This window comes from Phocoena sinus, chromosome 14 (genome assembly GCF_008692025.1).
Source record: "Phocoena sinus isolate mPhoSin1 chromosome 14, mPhoSin1.pri, whole genome shotgun sequence".
Taxonomy (NCBI): Eukaryota; Metazoa; Chordata; class Mammalia; order Artiodactyla; family Phocoenidae; genus Phocoena; species Phocoena sinus.
Genome location: NC_045776.1, coordinates 85,858,303 through 85,876,395, shown reverse-complemented (window position 1 = coordinate 85,876,395; position 18,093 = coordinate 85,858,303).

Genomic DNA, 18,093 nt, shown 5'->3' with positions numbered 1-18,093 from the left:
TGGCTGCCACTGCTACACTTTTCAGAAATTCTACCTGGTTTTCATTCAGCTAGAAGAAATCAAGGTTTGCAATAGCAAAGGATAAGCTGCAAAATTAATGTCTGATACAATGAGTTAAGCTCTCTGTTTTCATAATATTTCACAACTAGAATACTTTTAGTCTCTGAAATATTCTCTGTTTGTTCTTCCCAATAATGATTTCAACTTTGAAGAACCAGGGGATTTCACCACAAATCGAGACAAACAGGATTCTTTTTCTTAGAGAAAATATTTCAGAACCATGACTTGCCAACCAATTTGCAATCTCAGATATTATCCAGCCATCCTAAATTCGACTCTTGTATGATGATGACCGTGAAGCGATGCTCAGTGGAAAAGGGGCTGCCTAATTAGATTCATGTGATTCAGGGAGCATTTCAGTAAAAACATTCTATGCGAAGAATGTTTATTTTCCCAAGTCTTAGTCTAGAAGCTGGGTTTACTTCAGTAAAAACCTTATGATCATGTCAGTTTCTGTAATAATCAAATACTTATGGTCTTCCAATCATGAGTATTTTTATGGACAGCTTTTTAGCGAAGTCCTTTTTAAGTAGACCTGACCTGCATTTTTCAGTTTTGTCTGCTGGGAAAGTGGAGCAGATTGAAATGCGCGCATAACTCCTACAAAGCTACCGTTTTCAGCTCTGATTTCTGACACTGGAGGCTCTTAATTTTCTCCAGCCGAATGTGCTTTCTAATGCAAAATTGTATTTCCCCACGACTCTAAATCTAGCTGCGGAGGGCTGGAAATATCACAACCTCAAGGGAAAAAAAAGAGTTTTATTCACCCTAATGATACAATAAGCTCGAAAAGAAACTGCATAAGACTGGGAAACTCTTCTGTATGATACTAGAATGGGGGGCATTTGTCAACACTCACAGAAGGTGGTGGGAATGTAAACTGGTGCAGCCACTATGGGGAACAGTATAGAGGTTCCTTATAAAACTAAAAATAGAACTACCATATGATCCTGCAATCCCACTCTTGGGTATATATCTGGAAAAGACTAAAACTCTAATTCGAGAAGATACACGCACCCTTATGTTCACAGCGGTACTATTTACAATAGCCAAGACATGGACGCAACCTAAATGTCCATCGACAGAGGAATGGATAAAGAAGATGTGGTACATATGTACAGCCATAAAAAAGAACGAAATAATGCCATTTGCAGCAACATGGATGGACCTAGAGATGGTCATACTGAGTGAAGTAAGTCAGACAGAGAAAGACAAATACCAGATGATATCACTTATATGTGGAATCTAAAATATGATACAAATGAACTTATCTACGAACAGAAACAGACTCACAGACATAGAAAACAAACTTATGGCTACCAAAGGGGAAAAATGGGGAGGGGGGAGGGATAAATTAGGAGTTTGGGATTAACATATACACACTACTATATATAAAATAGATAAACAACGAGGACCTACTGTATAGCACAGGGAACTCTATTCAATATTCTGTGATAACCTAGCGGGGAAAAGAATCTGAAAAAGAATATATATATGTGTGTGTGTGTGTGTATATATATATATATATATATATATATATATATACACACACACACACACATATATATGTATATATTCACTGCTGTACCCCTGAAACTAACACAACATTGTATATATATACATATATATACATATATGTATATATATACACATATATATATTCACTGCTGTACCCCTGAAACTAACACAACATTGTAAATTAACTATACTTCAATTAAAAAAAATGTGCTTCATGAAATTATGGCTGAGAACATCCCAAACCTGCAAAAAACCCTCACAGACGGTACAACACCAAGAGTGAGCCCTAATGTAAACTATGGACTCTGATAAAGATATGTCAATGCAGGTTCATTGATTATACAATTGTGTGCGTTTGTCAGAACTCAGAAATGCCACTAAAAAGGGTGAGTCTTATCACATGCAAATTATACCTCAGCAAAAAAGAGACAATTTTTTTTTTGAATGGCTAAGGATAGGAATGGAGAAAGCATCACAAAAATAGAGTTTATCAGATGATTGTAGGCACTATATAGAGACAGATGAAGCAGGGCAGAGCCACACTGAATACAGAGGGTGCACTGGTAGGCAGAGTAGCAGATGACATCATTGGAGTCAGGGTGGAAGACAAGCTCAGGTCTGGTACCCATTTTAAAATAAATCTCTTCTTTTCAAAAGAACTAAGATAGATCTACCCATCCCCTTCCCCTCACTTCCTGCCCCAACCGAGAAATTTTGCCTGCAAATGTCTCACTGAGAAAGGGAGAAAAGCAGACCACATCCAGCCTCTGAAGCACCAGGTGTAAGGGGGAAAAGTGCTATTTGTGAGGGACACAATGGGATTGATTTAATATTGAGAGAGGCCTGCGGTGTCTGGCACATGTCAAGCAGGCTCTTAACAATTCAACTTATGATACATGCTAGTCCTGCGTTTAAAAATAGTCACATCTCTTCCTCGAAGTACTTCATGTTTTTAGTCCCATTTCACAGACCAGAAAGCTGAGGTACAGAGTGTTTAAATAACTCGCTCACAGACTCAGCTAATGTCAGAGCTGGAATTTAAAGAAGCTAGTTTACCAGCAGACTCTATGCTCTTAAGAGCTGACTGTGGTCCCTTCATGCTATGCCTGAAATTAACTATCCAAATAGCCATTTGAAACAGAAGTTAATAGATATGACCAGGATCATGTTGATAACGGCCAGGGTTCTTGGCCTTCCCCAATTAGTAGAAATTGATACGAGGCCAGAGAAGAAATTCAGGCCAGGCTTTATTGGGGCCCCTGCTGCAGCGGCGGAGGCGGGAACAAGTAACAGGTTCTCTTGCGCGAGGGCTCCTTGAGGGGGAGGGAGCTGGTTCTTTATATGGGGAGAGGGTAGGGGTGTGTCCAGGGGCCCGCTGGAGGCGTGGCTTAGGTGTTTTGCCCACCCCTCTCGTGGTGTTGAGTGCAGGGGGCATGCGCAGTGCCCTGCTTTTGCTCCCAACACTCTGTTTTTGTTCCCAGCTCTTCAGAAGTGGCAGTTGAGTTTTTTTGGCCTTTTGTATCTTTTGGTCCAGAATTTGCCCCAACTGCACAGGCAAGCAGTTATCTTTAGTCCCATAGAGTTTCTTGATATCTTGTTGCTGGAGGAGAGGAGTGTCGAGGTGTAGCATTGCAGCAAAGGGGCCCAGGTCCCAGCCCGTCTCAGTGTGACTCTTCCACGTGTGAAGAGTCAGGGTCAGCGGTGAAGACCTCAGGGAGTCACCACCCTCCACCGTCTTCACGACAGTTTTTGCGCTTAGCAGTGGACTGGCTACCTTTGGTCCCTTCAATGTCTACACCCCCAAAGGAAGCCCCAAAATGCCTCTTCAAAGACTTTTCCACCAGAATTACTCAGCGGTGTTTTTTCTCATTACCTTGAAAATTTTCTCACCCGAGGGGCTGCTTATTGCCATATTTGATCCTAAAACATGCAACAGGTTCTCTAAAGAAGAGAATATTAACGAAGAGGCATTGTATCCAAAATGAACCTCTCTAAACCAAGATGACTGTGTATTTATCATTTGAAACAATTTAATTCCCCTCAATGAGCATTGCTCCATGGTCTGCGATGTTTCCCACTGTACTGGGTAGAGATGAAATGTGGTCACATAAAGGTCAGCTGAGCTGTTGGATTTGTGGGTTTATAGTTTTCATTATGTTTGGACAGTTTTGGGGACATTATTTCTTCAAATATTTTTTTCTCTCTTTACTTCTCTGTCTTCGTATTAAACTGCTTGATGTTGTCCCAGAGTTCACAGATGCTCTCATCCTCCATTTTGGGGGATTCTTTTTCTCCGTGTGTTTCATTTTGGATATTTCCCATTGTTATGCATTAAAGTTCAATAACCTTTTTTCTTGCAAAATCTAATCACTATTAATCCTTTCTAGTATATTTTTCATCTAAAACTGTTTCGGAATTAGTTGTATGGACCCCGACCTGGGTCCTAGCCTGGCCAAAGCCCCCCTATCTCAGCGGGGAAGGTTCTTGTCCTGTTTGGATTCACACAGCCAATAAGGAAACGGATACTGGGACTGAAACAGCACAAGCTTTATTCAATGGCCAGAGAATGGAGAAGCGGGAACTTAGTTTGCAAATCAAATTCTCGTGGAGTGTGGGGGGCAATCAAGGCAAGAATTTAAAGGTAAGTTAACAAGGAGGAGGCATATGCATTGATTTTCTGGGAAAAGGCAGAGTTCCTCCTGGAACTGGGGGGCCACCTCTTTTTTGCCCTTGTATGGCCCTTTGGCATCTGGATCTGAAGCGGGTTCGAACCATCCTGGCATGGATGGGTGGGGATCTTTCTATTATAATTATAATTTTATATATATATATATATATATATATATGTGTGTGTGTGTGTGTGTGTGTGTGTGTGTGTATGTGTGTTTTCCAGGTTTCTTTGCAACTCTGAGTTACCACGGGGTCCAGTTTACGCCAGTGACAGAAAAGTGGAAATCCTTAGAACAGACTTCTCCTCCCCTCCAAACAAAGCAAAACGTTATGAGTAGAAGATTTTGATAGTCCTTTCTTTTTCTTTCTTGCAATTTAGGTGTGATGTTTGGAGACAGAGCAGCCATCCTGTGGACGTGAGTAGCACATGCTGATATTGGGTGAGAGCAGGAGACTGGCCTCTTGATGGCAGCACTGAGCCATCACAACAGCCTTACATTGCCTATTTCTATGTGAAAACAGAATTCCTTCATATATTTATGCTGCCGCAATAGAGATTGATGTTATTTCCACTTAAACACAATACCTGATAATATTTTGTCCTCACTTATAGATGAACCAATGACATCTTTTGGCTTACTTCTCAATAAAGGAACTCTGAAAATTTACATTTTTTTGCAAACCTTTCTGATTTTTAATAGAAGAACTTCACTTCTTATCTATAAAAATAGAAACAGTGGTGTATAATAAAAAGAAATCAATGAGCTTTAGGGTCTCATCAACATAGGTTGAGTCCTGGCTCATCTACTTTTGGTTGAAGCAGAGCTGCTTCTCCGCGGCTTCTTCGCAGCGTCCATCAACCTTGTGTTGGTTATTTTATTTCTCTTCGTGTCTGTGGAATCGCATTCACTATGGAGGTCAAGAGTAATAATAATAAAAAAAAAATTCCAGTCTGCAAAATATGCGATTACGATCTTCTAGTCTTTAGGAACCCAAGTAAGAGAAGCTCTTGTACCTTCGGTTCAGCTCAGGAGCTGCGAGCTTACGTGTGGGGAGCACATCCGCAGCTGAACTCTGGCTGTTGTTCATTGCTGTGGTCCTGTGTTCTCTCAACTCTTGGAACATCTGGGGGAAATTGGATTGAGTGGGCTTCTCAGGTGGGAGTTCGTAACACTCAGTTGCATGTGAACGGCTAGTCAGTGAAAACTGGTCTCAGAGAGAGTCTGTCACGAAGAAGTTAAGAAAACAACTCTGAACTTCGCGCCTCTAAGCCCGTGCAAAATTACGGTTTTTCAGAATAGCATTAAATTGTCATAGCCCGATTGTTCCCGTGATTATGTAAAATAATCGAGTTATGTTGACTCAAGCTATAAAATAAACTTCTTATGCAAAATGTATTGATTAATAAAAGATGAGCATTTTATTTCAGCCGTCCTTGCCCATTAAATCCTAATAATTTTTATTTATTTTATTCACACAAAGCTTTTTTTATATTTTAGCTTTCAAAATGTAATTACGGTTTAGGACCCTCATGGCCTGTTGTTAAACAGCAATGCTGGTCACGTCTTTTCCAGTTATAATTTTCAAAAAGCATTTCATTCAAATGAGTTTTGCACCAGGGTTCACCCTGTGAATTGAATCTTTGGCAACAACATAACGTGTCACCTGCTCTTCACGGAGTTTTCAAGAATCTTTGTACTATTATCCATCACTGTCTGGAAAATATCATTGTTCCTCAAGGATGGGGAAATAGGGGTTAGAGTGCTATGAATACGGAAACAACCTCAGGACAGAAAGTGCCCACAGTTCTTTTTAAACAGTTCTTTAAACCTTCTGATTTTTTATTGAAAAAAAAAAATAATGAAACCCTCGGCATCCTAGAAATAGTGTGGGTGAAAGAAAATGGCTTCTGAAGAACCCCTTTCGTGAGATTTCTTTTCAGCACCGCAGTCACTCGGCCAGATGCAACGTTCTTAAACACCCACCTGGCCCCGCCTCTTCCTGGGGAACTCTGAGGCACCTGGGAAGCCCCCTGGGTAGAGGGCAGTGCATGTTGTGAAAAGATCATTTAAGTGCACGAAAGCCCCTGCGGAAGCGAGTGGTTTACCTGTGGCCTCCTACAAAGTACACTGCATCCATGAAAATGAGTGAGGGAACATAATGTGATATTCAATTTCCCTCTAGTTAAAAAACAATCATTTACCTGTATAGCACAGGAAACGATATTCAATATCCTGTGATAAACCGTAATGGAAAAGAGTATGAAAAAGAATACACACGCACACACACACACACGTATACATGTGTGTGTGTATGTATAACTGAGTCATTTTGCTGTACAAAAGAAATTAGCAGAACATTGGAAATCAACTACACTTCAATAACATTTAAAAAAAAAGCACCTGCAATCAATTTCATCTATAGACTCTGACTTTATCATTCCCAGGACAATGCTTTGTGCGCCAGGCTCCCCAAAGCGGTCTCACTCTCGTGCACACTCCCCTGTGTTTCAAGTTTGGTAGTTTTCTCCCTTCTATTTTTGTATCCCTGCGACTACAAGCCCCCGGTGGGGAGACAATCCACTGATGAGAACTGATTGTGTTTTTCCCTCTGCAATGAGAAGAGGGGAAAACACACATCTGCATGGCCGTTTCGACATTAGTGTGCTGGAGTTGCAGGGGGTTTATCCATGGACTATAGGGCAGAAGTCCAGACGATGAATCATGTAGTTTCATGACTGTCACGTGAAGTCAGGTGCCTCGGACAGCTTTGAAGTTAGGGAATAAACTCAGAGAGGCCAACAGCCTGTAAGTTAATTATGACAAAGTGGGAGGTTAAATCAATTTCCTATGGAGCATAGTTTGCCACATAAGCGATCACACATATTTTTCTATGACAGTCATCTTAACAAACATCACTTCCCCTAGCAAGCATTCATCATCTTAATGTTACAAGTCAGCGGTCCTGCCACTAATGAAACAAACCTTTTTAGCGTCCAGGAAACCTCTTTGCTCTTCTCTATAAATGATTTCCATGAATCTCAATTTTAGGATGGTAATGTACCAGGTTAAGTGTCAGCCTCAATTTCATGGTAACGGGTGTATAAATACTAAGTAACAATCCTTATGGCTACAACATGATGTCAATTACAGCCTGTGGTTTGCCCTCTCAAAGCACCTGAGTCCACAAGGTCCATTAGCAATCTGAGCCTTTTAGCTGTTGGCTTTCACTATAATTTCTAGCCGACACTAAATTAAAGGAAATGGAGCAAGCTTATACTTTTCAGTTTTCCCGAAAGTCCCTTAAAGTAACACTGAACAAATTTTCCAGACACATCTTTCTGAAAATGTCACTCACATCCTGGCATAATGCTGGTACTTCTCTGACCATTGATCAGATGCCTCTGTGTTCATAAAAGAGTGTTAAAACCACAGATTTGAGTGTCATAAAAGCCCTTCTCCCTACCTAGACCCCGACATCTACTATGTGGCGGGTCACTAAACATATATAATGCTCAATTTCCTCATCTGTACTGTAACAGTAGTAACTACCTAGTAGGGTAGGTGAGATTAAGGAGATGGATGAAAGCCCTTAGCAGAGCACCTGGGACTTGAACATGTTTAATTAGTGTGTATTGTTTATAGTGAGTTTTATCTTGTCCTCACAGACAATAGAAGACGCTGGACCAAGTTCAACCATCTATCTAGGTGACCTGAAGTACTTGGACTTCTCAGACACATGTGATGGAAACACGAAGAAAGAAGGGGACTGCTTTTTGACAACCAAAAATAGGTTAAATTGGAATATTTAAATATAGAGCTTTGAAAACAGTATTTTCTTTTCTGTCCTTTATATTATGGTAAAACATTCAACATAAAATCTGCACCCTGAACAGATTTTTAAGGACATAATATAATATCCATAGACACAAGGCTGTACAGCACGTCCCTAGAACACAGTCGTTTTGAATAACTGAATTAGGATCTTGGAGAAATGTTAGCATTCCCTTTTTCATCACAGCGCTATTTGCAGTAGCCAAGATGCGGAAACCACCTAAATGTCCATAGATGGATGGATGGATAAAGGAAATGTGGTATAGACACACAATGAAATAATCAGCCTTAAAAAAGAAGGAAGGGCTTCCCTGGTGGCGCAGTGGTTGAGAGTCCGCCTGCCGATGCAGGGGACACGGGTTCGTGCCCCGGTCCGGGAGGATCCCACGTGCCGCGGAGCGGCTGGGCCCGTGAGCCATGGCCGCTGAGCCTGCGCGTCCGGAGCCTGTGCTCCGCAGCGGGAGAGGCCACAACAGTGAGAGGCCCACGTACCGCAAAAAAAAAAAAAAAAAAAAAAAGGAATTTCTGCCATATGTGAAAATATGGATGAACCTGGAGGACATTAGGCACAGTGAAAAAACCAGAAACAGAAGGACAGCTGTGGCATGACTCCACTTACATGAGGGATCATTAACTTTTTCAGCGATCCTGACTTGGGAAATGACAGCAGATGAAGGAAAAAAGCCTTTCAGGGATCCTACTCAATGTGAGAATGGTGAAGTTATGTCTGAGTGGGAACATGAAATGGCTCTAGCAATCTGTAGCCCGCTTGAGGACAAGGCATCACCAAGAATGGAGACCGGAGAGATGGGAAGAACTTGGGTCTTTGAGGACTTATTAAGCCCCTGAAACAGCCCTGAAGCCATTCTTACTCTGGAGTTGTTGTTACGTTACTGAAAAACACGTTGCTGTGATTAAGCCATTGTGAGTTAGGGTTCTGTCACTTATGGTTGGAATCATCCAAACTTGCAAAGACTGTGCTATATATTTTTTAAATTTATGGCATACAACGTAATTTAAGAGACTTGTGTACACAGCATAGGTTATGAGAGCCAGGTAGTGGGAATTGATTGTCGTTATCTTGGATTCCTATTTATTGATGGGAAGAAGGGAGGAAAATTAGGAGAATTATTATTATTATTATTATTTTTGTGGTACGCGGGCCTCTCACTGCTGTGGCCTCTGCCATTGCAGAGCACAGGCTCTGGACGTGCAGGCTCAGCGGCCATGGCTCACAGGCCCAGCCGCTCGGCAGCATGTGGGATCTTCCCGGACCGGGGCACGAACCGTGTCCCCTGCATCGGCAGGCGGACTCTCAACCACTGCGCCACCAACTAGGAGAATTATTCTTATGTAGAAAGAAGGGTGATGACCGAGTGTAGATTACAAGGTGTGCTGATAACAATTAAAACACAGAGTTAATAACATGTCAACTTTCCACAACATTGTAAATCACCTATACTTCAATTTAAAAAAATAAATAAAAAGAAAAAAAATCCCATCTTTCATTAGATTCAAGTCCTCATTCCAGCCATTAGACTGACTTCTGAGAAGGAAGGTAAATTGAAAGATGGAATCCCATCTCTTAATCTTTTTTTTTTTTTTTTTTTGCGGTATGCAGGCCTCTCACTGTTGTGGCCTCTCCCGTTGCAAAGCACAGGCTCTGGACGCACAGGCTCAGCGGCCATGGCTCACGGGCCCAGCCGCTCTGAGGCATGTGGGATCTTCCCGGACCGGGGCACGAACCCGTGTCCCCTGCATCGGCAGGCGGACTCCCAACCACCGCGCCACCAGGGAAGCCCTCTTAATCTTTTTATTCTTATGAGATCAGTAGTCCACTCTCACTGGAGCACACCCCCCCGCCTTTTTTTTCTGACACTCTGATTATTCACTAGTCCTAAGGGACTGAGGTCACTGAGTCTCATGCAGACACATGGCTGGGATATGGGTCACAGAAGTGGGTTTTTGTTGTTGTCCAGACAGTGTTTGAAATACGAAGAGTTTGTTGCCCTTCCCTGCAAATTGAAGATTTCACAAAGAATGTATCTGGAATTCCGTCCCAGTTGCCTCATTTTTAGGCAAAGCATGAGCTCCCCTGCTGACCACAATCCCCACTATTCCCTAATGCCTTATAATCGCCCACTCTTCTCACTCATATTGCTTTCCTGGGCATCTATTAACATGTCAGTTTACTACCTACGTAAGTCATTTTAACCCTGTGTCCTGTTTTTTCCCTTGTTAGAATGGTTCCACCACCAAATAGTCGACATGATAACATTCTATTCCAGGCACATAGATGTTTGTAAGAGAAGACAAAACAATAGTGACAGGCAAATTTAAATTTTGCTGGCGAAATGAGAGATCTTTCACTGTATCTTTGTCATATACGAAGGGAGCAATAATTTTTTTTAGAGGGGGGGAAACTTGATATACTCTACTATTTTTTAAATTGACATTTATCTCTGAAAATTATCTCACAGTTGAAGAGATAATATCTGAACAGGATCAACACGATGACCTTAACAGTTTTAATCATTTTAATACGCTTAAAAGAATTGTTATTAACGTTGTAAAGGTCTGTTTTTCAATAGACCTGAATTTGATTTAACAAAAAACTTTTAAAAGGTTGTTTGTGTAAGTTTTTCTTCTTAATATATTGATGAAAGCTGTAAAAAAAAGAAAAAGAAAAAGAAAAGAAAAGAAATGATGTGCCATTTCAAAAGCTATTAGAGAAGCTGGAACTTTCCCAGCACTGTTTGTAACCATATCCAGGCTTTAAAACATAACTCTAGCCCTGTCTGAATGTAATATGGAGCTTTTGATCATACACCATTGAAAATCCCATCAACCACCACTAACCTCCACCACCTCGACAGTGCTGGTAATTTAAAATGTGTTTGGATAGGAGTCATCTTTCAATTTCTGTGATTTCTTGGGCTTTCTCCAGGACTCGACTTAAAACATGGTTTAAAAATTGCTTGATAATATTTCAGAAACAAATGAACAAACAAAAGGACTCATAGAAAAAGAGATCAGATTTGTGGTTACCAGAGACGGGGGGCAGGGAGGCAGTTGGATGAAGGCCGTCTAAAGGTACAGGATATAAGGTCTGTATCTTATAAGATAAATAACACAGAGGATGTAATGTACAACGTGATAAATATAATGAACGCTGCTGTATGTTATACATGAAAGTTGTCAAGAGAATAAATCGTAAGAGTTCTCATCTCGAGGAAAATATTTTTGTTTCTTTAATTTTGTATCTATATGAGATGATGTTCATTTAAGTTCAGTATCTCACTAAAACTGGAAGAAAATGCAAATAAAATGATGAATAAAATTTTTAAAAAACGTCAATAAAATTGCATTGAATTACCAAAAAAAAAGTTTTCATCTTAGTTAAGGATTGGTGTGGTCTAATTTTAACGTGGTCACGTTCCTTTCGAGAGAAAAGCCTCACACTGTTAATAGATGCTCAGAGACCCGTGATGCTCTGATATGTATTCCTCATTGATTGACAGCAAGCAGAGATGTTTCAGTCTGAGAGGACGCTGTCATTAGTTTCAGGTGGGGAAGCAGGACAGGACTCACAGAGGAGCTGGTCCTTTTATAAATCATGAGTCCCTCTGGGTCAAGAATTAGATTCAACAAAGGGAACTATCAAGGATTTCCTGGTTATAAAGAATATTACCCACTGAAATGTGGAACAAAGAGAAATAAATTTCTTTGTTATTCACTAAAGATGAGGATTTGGAAGGCTGACCGAGTGAATGAATGTGAGTAGAATAATGGGGTAAGGATTATGTCTGCTTTACATGTAGGAACTAAGAACATTTTGGGGGCGCTGATGGTTTGCCAATTGGGAATTCTGGTCAGTGGCAGATAACATAGATCTCCCCAAAATAGGGGTTTATTTTTCTCTCACATAGTATGGAATCCAAAGGTAGGAAGAAGGGCTAGTCCGGTGGAATATAACTGCCACCAATATCCACACGTATCCTGTCTTTTTCTTTTCTGGCTTTTATGCTCAAGATTACCTAGCTATCACAAGATGGCTTCTGGACACCAGCCATCACTTCAGTATTCCAGACAGGAAAAGGGAGAAAAGCAAGAGGACAACTGCCATCTGAGTCAGCTCTTTACCATAGTTTTCTTTGGATGTCTTATCTAACAACTTCACAACATTCATTTCCATCTTATTGGCCAAAATTGAGTCACATGGCAATGTCTACCTGCAAGAGAAATTGCTACAGGTGGTTTTTGTTTGTTGGTAGGTTTCTTTAGATATACTTGTTCCACTCTCCCAAACTTAGGACACTTTTAGTGAGGAAGAAAGAGTGAGTAGATATTAGACAGAAAGATCTGGTTTTAAGACCAGTCTGCAGACGTTAATGACTATCAGTGTTGTATGTCCCACCTACAAATATTGCCACACCTGAGGTCTACCAATTCTATTTCTTAATATTTATCTGTAAACTGACACATTGTTGTACTTAAATCCATTTATTTAAGAGGGGGCGTTTCATTAAATTCGAACTGGAAAAATTGCCATGTTTTGCCATAAAAATAACTACAATAAAGATGAACAAATTTATAAAATTCTAGCTATATAGCCTTATTGCCAAAATTCTGAGCATGGATCATATCTCCATTTATTAAACAAGAGATTATAAAGTGTTAAAAATTGCTGTCACCAAAGGCTATTTCTCCATGTCACACCAAGGCTCAAGGAGGTTGCCAGTGGGGAATAAATCCTCATAATGCTATTTCACGTCATGGCTGATGCCACCTGAAATCACCTTGAGTTCCAGGCAAAGCACATGTCCTCTGTCTTAGCAACACTGACGTTCTCCAAGAATCTTATTTACAGGTGAGAAATGCAGCCCATGTAGGGTCTGTAGGTTTGTCTCAGAGGAAGGGCTAAGACATATGTCTCTAATCTCTAAGTTCAAGGTCATTCCAGTGCATCTCATCACCTCTTATCAACACCAATATATTGAAGAATTCTGAAGTCCCTAAAACACAAACTACTTGGCAGAAACAACAACCTGTGAATTTGAGCACCAGCTATGTACCCAGCACTGTGAAAGGTAATGAGCAAACACTGGTTTTTAAGCAAGCGTGGTATCTGCCCTTGTGGAGTACAAAACCCCCATGACGCCACGTCCTCATGGCTGATTTATTAGAAAACAAAACAAACAAACAAAATAAAGTCCAGTGTAGGAAAATGCCTGTGATTCACTTCAAAAGTAATAAAATATCCACTGATTTCTCACAATGGGTCTTGTGGATGTTGATTTCACAGTTCTCATCCATTAAAAAGACCCTATCTGTCCATTTGACTCAATCCCTCCATAACGAAAGCACATGATTTCTCTTCTCGCGACATAATAGCATTTAATTGAACTGGCAGAGAATAATAATACGGAGAATTAAAAGAAGTTCTCAATTGCTTCATTACTGCCTATAGAAAAAAAGATGCATCTTTAAGTCAGACTTGATGATCATTTTGTTATATTGCAAAACACATTTCTGAGAGTCTATTTAGGGTTTTGCGATAGCCCATGAAATATTAAAATTCAGCCAGACTTTGGGCATCTAGCATGGACTCTGGGACTGAATTTTGTACTGAAACTCTCATTAAGTTAATGGGAACAATGCCCACGCAGCAGCGAGGGTCTGGCTTCCAGTTAGGAGGAAGGGTTAAAATTATATTTTCCTATCATTTTTTTCTTCTTGAACTCATAAGTCAAAGCTGAGGTTTAAAACCTTACAAAGCCAAGACATGGGTGGAGGGTGAAAATAGGTTCATTTCTTAGACTGATAAAGCCTTTAATAGGTGGGAATCATTTGTGGGCTAATGTCTTATAGTCAGTTATCCAAGTGTATTTTTCCATGCCTCCAGGTATGGGCATGAGTCCATGTCTTAAGTAGCGAAAGGTGGTCCCTCTGGACTTGAGTTCAGATGACTGTGAAAAATATTCAGAACCAGCCACTGCCGGCCCCATCAGGTGGGACTCAGCCGTGTAAGGAGAACTCATCTGGAACAACTGGATGCAGATCAAATCCAAAACCAATTCCCAAATCTAGAGGTCTTAATCTGCTCTCTGGAGGGTGTATTTGCCCCTGGAGACCTGTTCCTTATCTACTTGCCTCATGCAGTGTTGACCTGCAAAACACTAAGAAAAAATGACTTGTTTGCCACCTTGAAAAATAAAGATATTTGAGAACAAATGCTGGAGGGTGTGGAGAAAAGGAAACCCACCTACACTGTTGGTGGGAATGAAAACTGGTGCAGCCACTATGGAAAACAGGATGGAGGCTCCAAAACCTCAAAATAGAGTTGCCATACGATCCAACAATCCCACTCCTGGGCATATATCCAGACAAAACTCTTTCAAAAAGATACATGAACCCCTATGTTCATAGCAACGCAATTCACAATAGCCAAGACATGGAAGCAACCTGAATGTCCATCGACAGATGAATGGATAAAGAAGATGTGGTACATATATACAATGGAATACTACTCAGCCATAAAAAAAAAAAAAAAACAAGAGCTTCCCTGGTGGGGCAGTTGTTGGGAGTCCGCCTGCCGATGCGGGGGACACGGGTTCGTGCCCCGGTCCGGGAAGATCCCACATGCCGCGGAGCGGCTGGGCCCGTGAGCCATGGCCGCTGAGCCTGCGTGTCCGGAGCCTGTGCTCCGCAACGGGAGAGGCCACAACAGTGAGAGGCCCGCTTACCACAAAAAAACAAAAACAACAACAATGAAATAATGCCAGTTGCAGCAACATGGATGGACCTAGAGATTATCATACTAAGTGAAGTAAGTCAGACAAGGAAAGACAAATACCATATGATATCACTTATATGTGGAATCTAAAATATGACACAAGTGAACTTATCTATGAAACAGAAATAGTTGGTTGCCGAGGGGAATGGTGAGGGAGGGATGGATTGGGAGTTTGGGATTAGCAGGTGCAAACTGGTGTATATAGAATGGATAAACAACAAGGTCCTATTGTATAACACAGGGAACTTAATCAATATCCTGTGATAAACCATCGTGGAAAAGAATGTGAAAAAGAATGTACATATGTGTATAGCTGAATCACTTTTCTGTACAGTAGAAATTAACCCAAAGTTGTAAACCAACTAAAGTAAATTAAAAAAAAATAAACACATATGGCATCATATTCCAGATATCTGAGACCCTTTGGTACATCTGCGAAATCGAGGACTACATTTCATTGGCGTTAACAACTATGGAGATTTATTTTATTTTTTATTTATTAATTTATTGCGGTACGCGGGCCTCTCACTGTTGTGGCCTCTCCCGTTGCGGAGCACAGGCTCTGGACGTGCAGGCTCAGCGGCCATGGCTCACGGGCCCAGCCGCTCCGTGGCATGTGGGATCCTCCCGGACCGGGGCACGAACCCGTGTCCCCCGCATCGACACGCGGACTTCAAACCACTGCGCCACCAGAGAAGCCCACCATGGAGTTTTTAGATAGGTGTCTTCATTTTCTGAGGCTGCCACAACAAATTACCCAAACTTGGTGGCTTGAAACAACAGAAATTTATCCTCTCACAGTTCTGGAGGCCAGACTCTGAAATCAAGGTGTCTGCAGGACCAAGCTCCCTCCAAAGGTTCCAGGAGTGAATCCTCCTGGCCTTCTGTAACCCCTGGTGGCTCCAGGCATTCCTTGACTGTGACTATATCACGCTGATCTCTGCCTCTATTTTCACATAGCTTTCTTCCCCTTGCCTCTGCCTCTCAAATCTCTTTCTCCAACTGTAAGGATACCACTTGTTGGATTTGGGGTCCACTCTAAATCCTGAGAGCCTTTTTTTAAAACTTTCTATTTTATACTGGAGTAGAGTTGATTAACAATGTCGTGTTAGTTTCAGCTGTACAACAAAGCGATTCAGTTACACATATATGTGTATCTATTCTTCTTCACATTCTTTTCCCAATTAGGTTGTTACTTAATGTTGAACAGAGTTCCCTGTGCTATACAGTAGGTCCTTTTTGGTTATCCATTTTAAATATAGATGTGTGTACACGTCAATCCCAAACTACCTAACTATCCCTCTCCCAACCCTGGTAACCATAGGTTCATTCTGAGAGCCTTAATGTAATGTTACCTGCAAAAATCCTATTTGCAAATAAGCTTCACAGGTACCAGGCTTTAGGAGCTGGACTTATCTTTTGGAGGATCACTATTTAACCTACTGTGATGGAAATTGGATCTCCAGCATCTCAGGGTAACTCCCATTCTTTTTTGTCTTATATCTGGCCAAACGTACCTTGCCTACCTGGTCTGTGCACGCATCTGAGTTTCCAGGACTTGATTCCAATGTATCTTACGGTGCATAGTTTTGAACTGTCAAAAAAAAAATTGCTCTAGACGAATGTTAAAAGGCAGGGGAGACTTTATCCAAAGCTATTGTGATAGGGTAGAGACACCAGAACTCATTCAGAGCTCAGCTTCACTGAAACAAAGAGTGAGAGAATTTCTAAGAGCAGAGGAAGGGGCATCTTAGGTCATCCGTGTGTGCTAATTGACTTTACACAAAGAAATGTGGACTTTTTCATATCTTTATGGTGGAAGGGACTTTCACAGCTTGGAGCAAGGCTCCCACTAAAGTTTGGCTTCTTCCCTCCCATGGAGACTGAGAATTCTATCTTCCCTAATGTTACTTTTCAAAGGGCTGGCTCCCAGGTCCATTCCTAGGATGAAAAAAATGAAAAGAGGCTTTAAAAAACATTACATGTCAAAGGAGCAGAGAAAGAATTTCCCATTACAAGCTTTCTAAAGTAAATGCTCTAAGAAAAGAGATGTCAGGAGCCCAAAGAGAGAGGAAGAGCCTATGTAATGTTCAGTCAGAGGTAAACATTCAGGTCGTCTTGGTCAGAGCTGACCCATCTTACCTGGCCCCTTCCGTTACATTTATTCAATTAGATGATTTCTACTTTCTAACTGCAAGTTCCAGGACATTTCTGAGTCTCATTTCCTTCACCTGTAAAATAGAACAGGGACTTCCCTGGTAACGCAGTGGTTAAGAATCCGCCTGCCATTGCAGGGGACACGGGTTTGAGCCCTGGTCCAGGAAGCTCCCACATGCTGCAGAGCAACTAAGTCTGCGAGCCACAACTACTGAGCCCATGTGCTGCAACTACTGAAACCCCCACACCTAGAGCCTGTGCCCCACAATAGAAGCCACCACAATGAGAAGCCCGCACACCGTGATGAAGGGCAGCCCCAGCTCAACTAGAGAAATCCCGTGCGCAGCAACAGAGACCCAACACAGCCAAAAATAATTAATTAGTTAAAAAAATAGAACAATAAGTTTACTTAATTCATAGGGTTGTTACTAGGAGGATGTAAGATCATATAGCTAAAGTACTGTGGGGACATGGGAGTGTGGACCTATGGCATCCAAATGCCCCTATGTCATTTCAACATGACAGACAGTCCTATTCCTTTTTACTTGGTCTCCGTTGAAGATAGAAGGGGCAATTTGACTCACTTCAGGTCAACAAAACCTAAGCATGAATCTCTGTGGGACATTTCTTGGCAAGCTTTTGTTCTTGGATAAAAGGGAATACATGACTGGCATCACCTCTTCTGGCTCTTTTTTGCTGTGATTATGATGTGATGGCTGGAGATGCAGCAGTCATCTTGCAACCATGAGGAAAAAGAAACCCAAAGTCTCGCAGGGGATTAGTTTCTTTTAACTGCTGAACTAATTTCAACAACTTCTAGACATTTTATTACGTGAGAAGAAATAAAGCACTAAGTTGTAAGCCACTGTGATTAATTTTACTGTTACTTGCAGATAAACTCAATCCTGCTTGACAGACAATAACACAATGGTCTTCACACTTTGGAATGGATTATACCTCGTTAAGCACACATCTGCTTCTTCTACTACATTGAAAGGTCTTGGAGACAGACCCAAATCTTATTTACTTCTGTATTCTTCAGAGCCCAAAGGAGAAAGA